General features: G+C 35.1%; 1 long non-coding RNA gene across 1 annotated transcript; it reads left to right on the top strand.

Annotated features, from left to right (window-relative positions):
* Positions 1-9,209: 9,209 nt before the first annotated feature.
* On the top strand, positions 9,210-10,138 carry LOC146929584 (uncharacterized). Its single transcript, XR_015008278.1, has 2 exons — positions 9,210-9,375; positions 9,480-10,138. It is a non-coding gene; the product is annotated as an uncharacterized LOC146929584 (long non-coding RNA).
* Positions 10,139-10,596: the final 458 nt, after the last annotated feature.

Genomic DNA, 10,596 nt, shown 5'->3' on the forward strand with positions numbered 1-10,596 from the left:
CAACTGGCGGGATATCGAAAGCCACGTCGTGGGTGTTACATGCCCACCAGCTTCCGCCTGGTTCGTCCCCGAACCACACCGTACTGGGAGAGGTCTGCTCTGATACCATTTGTAACATCCCAGACTTCTTTTAGGATTGCCGACTAACCCCACAAACCAACACGAGTCTTTTCAGTATGCTTTGTCCTCACTCACATGCTTACCGGTAAACTTCCCGGTAGGTCACCCATCCTAGTACTATTCCAAGCTAAGCACGCTTAACTGTGGAGTTCTTACGGAATGGGCTACTGAAAAGAAGATGCATCTTGTTGATATGGGTAGTACCTAACAATTCTTATAAGCCTTCCTTCAACCATGTAGTCCCATACCTACACGGCCTCCGGATCCCTCTCATTCCGATGTGATTCGGTTCCTCTTATTAACGTGGGGTCATCCTTACGGATAGTGCCCGTTCCAACTGGCGGGAACCTTTCGTGTCCAACTGGCGGGATATCGAAAGCCACGTCGTGGGTGTTACAATAGGAATCCCTATTTGCACAGACGCTGCAGCTGCCAAACCTATGTGGGAGAGAATTTTGGCCAATATGTGAGAATATTGGTTGATATGGATGTTTCTCAATCATTAAGGAACAAGGTTCTTGTAGAGAGAAAAGGATTTGCCTTTTTTGTTGATATTGGTTATGAAAATTTGCCTGAATATTGCACTCATTGCAAAAGAATAGGACACTACTTAGATATTTGCAAAAATGTCCGAAAAGAGGAAAACAACGACCAAGGGAAGGAACCAGTGAAAAAGAAGAAAATTGCTAAACCAATGTATGTTGAGAAAGAACAGGGGAAGAATCAGCAAGAGCCCATGGTGATAGCTGATGAAAACGAAACGATTCCCTTAATCAGAGATCAGAGTAAGGGGAAGACTCCTTGCAATGAACAAAGTCCTCAAAATGTCCCTGTTATTGTTGAAGGAACAGACGACTCCATTTCAGAAGCTTCTGAATTTGTGGAGGATACTCTAATAGAGGATGGAGATAATGAAGTGAATTCTGAGGAAGAGTTTAGAAATACTGATGAGGTTGTCCAAAATGATGCCAATATGGAATTCCTAAAACAGTCTTGGGCAAATATTGCGGATGACGCAGAAGCACATGATAGATTTCTTGCTGACATAGAGAAACAACATGATTTGGAAGTTGAAATTCCTGGAAATGCTGCTGACTTTCAGATTGTAATCACAAAGAAAAAGAAGAAAAAGCAAAGAGCTGCTCAAAACAAGGCTGCATACGTAACCAGATCAAAGGTTGGTCAATCAAAGCCTTTGCAATGAAGGCTCTTTTCTGGAATGCTAGGGGTTTGGCTAACTCCCCCACCAAATTAGCTTTACAAAGGTTACTAGCTGTTAATAAACCGGAATTTTGTTTTGTTAGTGAACCTTGGATGGATTTTGAAGCCTTTCCTAGAGGTTGGTTCCATAGATTAGGTTACAAATTGTTAGCTGCTAACAATAGAGAACTTTTAAAACCAAATCAATGGTGTCTGTGCTCTCTAAACCTGATCCCTACTACTATATTGATTACTGATCAATTAGTTTCTTTTACTTTTGATTATAACAACATCAAATGTGGCATTACTGCAGTTTATGCTTCTTGTTGCTATTTGAAAAGAAGACAACTTTGGTCCTCTCTCCAATCCATTAACCAAACTAACTCCATCCCTTGGTGCTTCATGGGGGATTTTAACTCTATATTAGGTTCTTTTGAAAACAGGGGTCACTTTTCCCCATCTAGAATTGCAATGGCAGACTTTCAGTCCTGGACTGATATTAATCACTTTTTTCATCTCCCAACCACTGGTGCAGCTTTTACTTGGCAAAATGGTCGAAGTGGTAGAAGATTTACTGAGAAAAGATTAGATAGATGCATATGTAATCAACTTTGGTTAGACATGTGCACTTCTGTTTCTGTTTGTACCCTCTTAAGAACAACTTCAGACCACCACCCAATCCTTCTTGACTTTGAATCAACCCAAAATAAATTTGTCTTCCAATTTAAGTTTCTAAAAATGTGGACTACGCATGCGGACTGTAGAAATGTTGTGGACAACATCTGGAGATCTAATGTTGTAGGTTGTCCGATGTTTGTCTTGAACAAGAAACTTCAACTCCTCAAAGCTAAACTCAAGACTTGGAACAAGGAAGTCTTTGGTAGCATACATCACCTTGTCATAGATACTGAAACCAAACTCCAAGATATCCAACATCATATCCAAACCAATGGCCACAATGAAACCACCATACAACAAGAAAAAAAAAAGCCCAACTTATCGTAGAAGAAGCCCTAAACAAAGAAGAAATATTATGGCAAGAGAAATCTAAAGTGAAGTGGCATTTGCAAGGTGATAGAAACACTGCATATTTTCATAGGGTTACAAAAATAAGAAATACTACCAAACACATCACATCCCTCAAAGATGGAGATAACATTATTACTGATCACAATCTTATTGCTAATCACGCTGTTAATTTTTTTAAATCTTTATTTGGCACTAACATTGTTTTGCAGGACCAGCTTCTTCTGGAAGAAGTAATTCCATCTCTAGTATCTGACAACACTAATGAAATGCTTACAATGATTCCATCATCTGAAGAAATTCATAGTGCAGTGTTTTCCCTAAACAAAGACAGTGCCCCTGGACCAGATGGTTTTGGAGCGATATTTTATCAAGCCTTCTGGGACATCATCAAATCAGATGTTGAAAAAGCTGTTATTCAATTTTTCACTTCTGGGTGGATTTTACTAAACTTCAACTCCAACACTGTTGCTTTGATTCCTAAGACTCCAAATGCAGACACAATGAGCCAATTTAGACCAATTACAATGGCTAACTTCAAGTTTAAAATCATCTCCAAGATTCTAGCAGACAGGTTAGCTCATATCATGCCTTCCTTGATTTCTAAACAGCAGAGAGGATTCATTCATGGTAGGAACATAAAGGATTGCGTCCTTATTGCTTCAGAAGCAATCAACCTTCTGGATGCAAAGTCCTTTGGTGGCAATATTGCCCTGAAGGTTGATATAGCCAGAACATTTGACACTTTAGAATGGAGTTTTCTTATTCATGTGCTAAAGAAGTTTGGTTTCAATGAAACTTTTTGTTCTTGGATACAAACCATTCTTGAATCAGCTTATCTTTCAATATCCATTAATGGTTCCATGCATGGTTACTTTCAATGTACTAGAGGGGTTAGACAAGGGGACCCCCCTTTCCCCTTTACTTTTCTGCCTTGCAGAAGAGGTGCTTAGTAGGGGAATATCAAAACTTGTTTAAAATGGTGATCTTGAGCTGATGACAGGAACCAGAAGCTGTCAAATTCCTTCACATTTGCAAAGGAAAACTTTCTTGCATTAATGCTCTGGCTCAGTTGTTCACTAGATATGCACAGGCATCAGGTCAAATTGTCAGCACTAGCAAATCAACAATTTTTTCTGGTTCAATTTCATCTTCTAGAATGCAAAATATTGTCAATCTCATTGGTTTCAACATTGGAACATTACCATTCACTTACTTAGGGGTCCCTATCTTCAATGAGAAACCGAAAGTCTGTCACCTCCAACCAATTGCAGAAAAGATAAAGTTAAAAATGTCAGCTTGGAAGGCCCCCTATTATCAATTGCAGGTAAGGTTCAATTGGTGAAATCCATCATTCAAAGTATGTTAATTCATTCTATCACAGTCTATGATTGGCCAATCTCTTTGATTAAAGATTTGGAAGCAGCTATCAGGAATTTCATTTGGAGTGGCAATATGTCTAAAAGGAAACTTGTTACAGTAGCTTGGAAGAAAGTTTGCAAGCCAAATGAACAAGGAGGTTTAGGTATCAGATCTTTGAAGAAATTAAGCTGCAAATCTCAAGCTTTATTGGGATTTGCTTCACAAGAAAGAAGACTGGACTGTTCTATTGCTTAGTAGGGTTCTGAGGAACAGAAGAGTTATTGCGCATCACATCTCCTCTTCCATCTGGTCTAGCATCAAAAGCGAATTTAATGTCATTTTCAATCACTCTAGCTGGTTATTAGGAAATGGCAAGAACATTCGCTTCTGGACTGATAATTGGTGTGGTGTCCCTTTTATTTTGTCTTTAAACAAGGATGATATTGTAGATGTCAACACTCTGGTTAGTGAGTACATTCGAGACTTTCAATGGAACCTCCCTCCGGAATTTGCAACTCTGTTCCCTGATATATGGAATCTTGTTCAACAGGTTACCATTCTGGTAAATAGCTTTGATGATGAGCTGGTTTTGTCAGCTACCTCCAATGGCATGCTAACCCTGAACGATGCATACACCTTCAAAGACTCTCCATCTCAGACTTTCCATTGGGCCAAATCAATTTGGTCCCCTAATATCCCTCCTTCAAAATCCTTATTGGTTTGAAGGATTATGAATGACAAGCTTCCTGTTGACAATAAACTGAAAGAGAGAGGCTGTTCTATACCCTATATGTGTTCCTTATGTAAAGTTGCTGAGGTGAGTACTTTCCATCTTTTCTTTGATTGCAACTATGCTATTCAGTTGTGGTGCTGGTTAGATTCTGTTCTCAATCAGACTCTTCATTTTTCTGATTTGGAGGATATTTGGAGGCTTGGTGACAGAGGTTGGTCACCTCAATGCAGGCTATCCATCATCTCTGCAGTCATCAACATTTGTTCTTCTATCTGGCATGCTAGAAACTTTCAAAGGTTCCAGAACAAAAAGATACCTTGGAGAAGCGCCATTTTTCAAATAATTGCAAATGTCTCTTTATCGGCTTCAAATTCTAATTTGTCTGCTTCTTCCAACATTATGGAATTTACTATCCTCAAGGCTCTTAATGTTTCTATTGATCCTCCTAGAATGCTGTTAGTAAAGGAGGTTTTCTGGTGCCCCCCAATTGATGGTTGGATAAAGGGCAATTGTGACGGAGCTTTTGCTTCTGGTAAGGCGGCCTGTGGTGCAATTTTCAGAAATGGTTCTGGTCAGTTCTTAGGAGCTTTTGCTGAAGGCTTTTCTTTTGGTAACTCTCTTTTTGCGGAACTTATTGGCGCCATGAGATCAATAGAATTTGCTAAGTCAAAGAATTGGAACAGATTTTGGCTCGAAACTGATTCTAGGTTGGTTGTCCAAGCTTTCAAAAATCATGACATAGTCCCTTGGCAGCTTAGAAATAGATGGTCCAACTGCATTAACATAACTGCTAGCAAGAATTTTATTATTTCTCACATATTTACGGAAGGCAATTCTTGTGCAGATGCTTTTGCTAACATAGGTTTATCCTTAGATACTTTTGTTTATTATTACTCTTTTGTTTATTATTACTCTTTTGTTTATTATCACTTTTGAGAAGGTTTGGTTTGGTCCCCCTTCTCCCTTTTGTAACAATCTTTTTTTGGGTAATATATTTTGAGTAATGATATTTTGACATCTATTTGATGACAACTTTGTTGACAACCTTGTTTTTCTCACTTCTTATTGGTCAAAAACAACGGAGAGAGAAAAAGGAAGAGAGAGGATAACAACATCATGTGAGTATGAGAGAGAAAGTTGTCCAAAAGTTGTGAAAAAGTGGTTGTTAAAATATCATTTCTCATATATTTTAGGTGGGTGAGCTCTTTGCTTCCCTCCTAGTTTAAAAAAAAAAAAACATCTCATAAGCATGCTCCCTAAGACAGTCATCATGATGGATCAGTTTTTTTTTCTACCATCAAAAAATTTTAAAGTTATTAAAGAAAACTAAAGAGTGAACCATTTTATAAAAAAGTGAATCAAAAAAAGTAAAGGGTATTGTTAAAGAGTTCTCCCAATGTATTCTTTAAACATTACAATTTAAGCAATTATTTCTTAAAAAAAATCAAGTGTTTTGATTTCCAATGCTTTTTTTTTTTTGATTTTGAGTTGTTCAAGTTCTTCTTGGAGTTGGTCTCTCTCCCCTCTTTGAATGGAACATTCCTGCGAATGCATGACGAATACACCTTCTACCACGTCTAAAAAGGCTTCTAAGAATTTTATGTGTTGTGTGGGTTGGTTTGGATTTTATAAGAAGGATAATTATGAGATGAGATGAGAGTCGATGAGGTTTTTTTTTGGTACAAAATCAATAGGTTTTATTACAGTGCTCAAACCCTTTTACGCATGTCCTCGTGAGCTTAGCTCAGTTGGTAGGGACAATACATAATATATGCAAGGTCTGGGGTTCGAACCCCAGCCACCACCAAAACTGGGGTTCGAACCCCAGCCACCACCAAAAAAAAAAAAATAATATAGTGCTCAAACCCCCTTTCGTGCTTGATTTTTTTTGTTTACTTAGTCTGAGAAAAAAAATATAATCAAATCTAATTAATATTGTCATATCAATTCATATGTTATATTTCTCTTTAAAAAATAATATATGAAATTTGGTATAGAAATAATACATTATTTCCCTGTTTATATTACCATCTATATATTATTTCCATGTTTACACATTGTGGTGCATTTATATAGTGCTCAAACCCTTTCGTGCTTGATTTTTTTGTTTACTTAGTCTGAGAAAAAAAATATAATCAAATCTAATTAATATTGTCATATCAATTCGTATGTTATATTTCTCTTTAAAAAATAATATATGAAATTTGGTATAGAAATAATACATTATTTCCCTGTTTATATTACCATCTATATATTATTTCCATGTTTACACATTGTGGTGCATTTTATTTAAAATTAAAACAAATCCCTAATGTATGATGCAATGAATGTAATTTTCAAAAAAAGATACAATGAATGTAAATGAGAAAGGCGTTTAATAATTATACAAGGACCGTGTAAAGTGATTTTACACATGCGTTTAATTATATATTGCAACATTGACAAATGAATATGACAACTTATATAGTTTCATATTCATTAATTGATGTGATAATGCACAATTCAATACAGGTGTATAATGACCATACATAGACAATGTATGTTAATTAAATTTATAGAATCTATACCTATTAATAAAGGCAATACTATTGTTTGGTGTAGCCTTTTTTGGTAAATCCCAAAATACCCTTGATGACAGTTATTAAAAAAAAAGTCTGCCTTACCCACTAATGATCACACACACGATGACAATTATTAAAGAAAAAAAATCACTAAAGAAATGGAAGGAGGTTACCATATTTCAAAAATCAAAATGCAACTGCTCCTTGAACAAAGTCGGTTACCATTTGATCCCCTAGAAAAATATCAATTGTGGAAAAACTCTGGCTCAAATTTTTTTTTTTACTTCTTTCTCTCATTTCTAAACAAATTCTAGAAATAGAGCGACGACGCAGAAACCATCCATGAGAGAAAGAGAAAGTGAGATGAATTAAGTCTTTCTACTTTGCAGGTTTACAATTTTTGTTTCATCTTCGATTTGTTCCTTTTTTTTTCATAAGAAGTTGCCTTCATTATCTTATCATCACGTGAACATATTTGACCGCCAAAAAGTATGGTTTTTAGGCTTGGAGTAGATAGGATTAATGAAATTACGATTATGATATGATTACGATCACTTGAATTTATAAAACTAAATGTTATGTGTCCTGTATTTGCATAGCAACTTTTTTTCCCGTGTGTTTTAAAATCAATATAAATAACATATTCAATTAAATCACTCCAGCATTTACATTTTATGCTGTCTTCTGCATGATATGTGAATCAGATGGGTATTTGCAAAAACTACTTACAGTTTGAGAATAAGAAAGATAAACAATTGTACTAAAAAAGCTTCTTTGTGATTAAATGCTTCTTTCATGCAATAGAGACACTTTCATATCAAACATATATCACGAGTTTAGAAGACTCAAGACTATACTCATTATTGAGTTATAATATGAGACTTCTTTGTGATTAGCAGTTTTTATTCTTCATGATATTTCTTTTTTTAGATTTGACAATTATATATTTTCTAATTTACAATGGACACATATATCGTTCCCTTCAAGTATGTTTTTCATATTTTATGTTTTTGAGAGAATTAGTTTTTCATATTAAGTCATTTTAATCTATATCTTTATCCATAGACTAAAAAAAGGATGTGGACCTTTGATTTCGATTTTTATCATTCCAATTTCATCCTTACCAAATGATCTTTTTTACACTTGGTTTTGTAAAGACAGAGAAAAGATGAAGAAATAGGAAAGGAGTGGGGCATCAAGGCCACATTTTTCATCAGCCACTTTATTCATAGAGAAGTTGAGACATTTTGGTGGCTTTGAAGAAGTCACAAAGTAGTCGGTACTGTGGGGGACAAGTTTTTAACCGGGAGATGGCGATGGACATGCTATGCTAACGTAGAGATGAGAAAACTTTCCTGTTCTTTCTTCCCTATTTCAGGAAAGGTATATACTGTTCTTCTTTCAATATGTAAATATTTTTGTTTGGATTACTTTTTTTTTATGTTCTTATTTGTTTTATTAGTGTCTGTTAATTTTTTTATATAAAAAGTTTTTACTAAACATGTCTCAACCTATCAAAAACAAGTTTATAAGCTAGCTTATTTGTGTTACCAAACAAAGCATTAGTCTTGAAGAGGTCAAGGTTGGGATCACATGGGCATTGAAGATATTATCGTGTCGTCCTTCATGTCAGTTGAAGTGAATGTAAAATTTTCATTTAGTGAATTGCAATGCTAATTTATGTAGCATCAGCGCTTACCATCATATGTGTGTCTGGTGTCCGAAACGTCCCCATATTCGATATGAAATAGATACATATTATTACATTTAATTGTGTTATTTCTCAAATAATTGTCGCTGTTCACATGTTAGTGTCTCTGCGTATATATCGACACTTTATACATGCTAATACATTTAATAGCCATTCCTAACCATATTTCATTGACTAACTTGGTGTGCGCAAATATTACCTTTAAATTAGTCAACTAATTTAAGGGGCCATATGGCCTTTCTGAACTGCAATGATCATTACATCTCTTGATCACATTTTTTTTTTGTTACAAAGTCACGTTGATTTAATTTATTATTGCTTTCAGAAATAAAACTTTCTTTTATCAATTAGCTACATTTTACCGGACTTCATGTTCATATTGCCTTCTCCTTGATTTCTTGCTTTGCAAGGGTTGTTCATTTACTCATTTCCATGTATATATTGATCCTTATGAACATTGATTACTATTCATAGTTAACTTCTTCATTGTGAATAGGGAACAACTTTGGGTTTTCAACAACAACAACATTGAAGAGAGAGTGAGAGACCGTGGTGGCCAACCCTTGGCACAACAACACCGATCATTTATATTTTGTGAGAGAAAGAGAGCAATTTGGAAGATGGTGAAAATGATTTCTAACGATGATCACACATAAATTATGGTGAGATACATCTGACTTCCTTTTTTTTTTTTTAAGTGTGAAAAAATGATGTAATTTATTTTGGTTTTCAATCTTTTATTTCTTTCTTTTTCTTCATTTTTCAGAGAGTATAGGGCAAGACAAATAGAGAGGTGGAAGGATCACTTTATTTTGGGGCGAGCGAGTAACCTTTTCTATTCTTTCCTTTTTCACTAAATCATATTCTAAGTGAAGTTGAAGGAGAGAATGATTGGAGTTCTTTAACTGCTATATAGAGATTTTCAGATGAGTCTAGAAGTAAAAACACTTGGGAACTTATCTAAACCATTGTTGGTTTGGTTTTCTGAATTACAAATATATTTAGAAAATTTTAATGATACACTATTATTAGAACAGAAAAGGGAGGGAATCCAAGAAACTATGCTCAACTGAAGATAGAAAGAGATACAATTAGTATTGCATATTGTTGGATTTAGGTTTCACGGGCTGTCCATATACTTGGTAAAAGGGTAGCGAACAAGGGGAATGTTCAAAGCCAACTTGATCGTGGTATGGCTACTAAGAGCTTTTCCAATACATTTGCTCTGATTCAAGTTACACACCTTTTTGAATTTGGTTCGGATCACTAGATTTAATTCATGCTACTATTAACTGTTCATATCTTTACAATTATTGTGAAGTAGTTATGCATTACAAACAAATATGTGGTTAATTATTGTATGCGCAATAGAAAAAGCGGACAGACGGGCACGGGAGTGCCCGTCTGGACGCTAGTATATTTTAATGACAAATACAATATATTTTATATTTGAGAGATGAAATTTGTATAACCATTTTGTGACAACTTTCTCTTTCATACTCACATTATGTTTTTACTTTATGTCTCTATTGCTTTGGTTTTCGTGTCAATACCTATTTTTTATTTGAAGGTTGTCACATACGTTGTCAACCAAATGGTTGTTCAAATAACACATCTCTATTTCTAAACCCAAATTTTCCATTAAACAGTTAATCACATCAACACTTCATTAATATAGTTCAGAAATCATACACAATAAACATAAAATATAAAAAAATATTCACAAACCACAAACCCTAAGAACAAAAACAAAAATCCAACAAAGAAAGAGAAGAAATGACTCAGAGAATAGGGAAAAGAAAGATACCTATTCGAGAAAGGAATGACAACCGTGAACTCTGAATGGTGAAGTAGTAAACAGTGAGAACAAAGACAACAGAGAA

The sequence above is a fragment of the Medicago sativa genome, chromosome 4, assembly GCF_051527215.1.
Source record: "Medicago sativa cultivar Bolivia chromosome 4, Bolivia_mono, whole genome shotgun sequence".
Classification (NCBI taxonomy): Eukaryota; Viridiplantae; Streptophyta; class Magnoliopsida; order Fabales; family Fabaceae; genus Medicago; species Medicago sativa.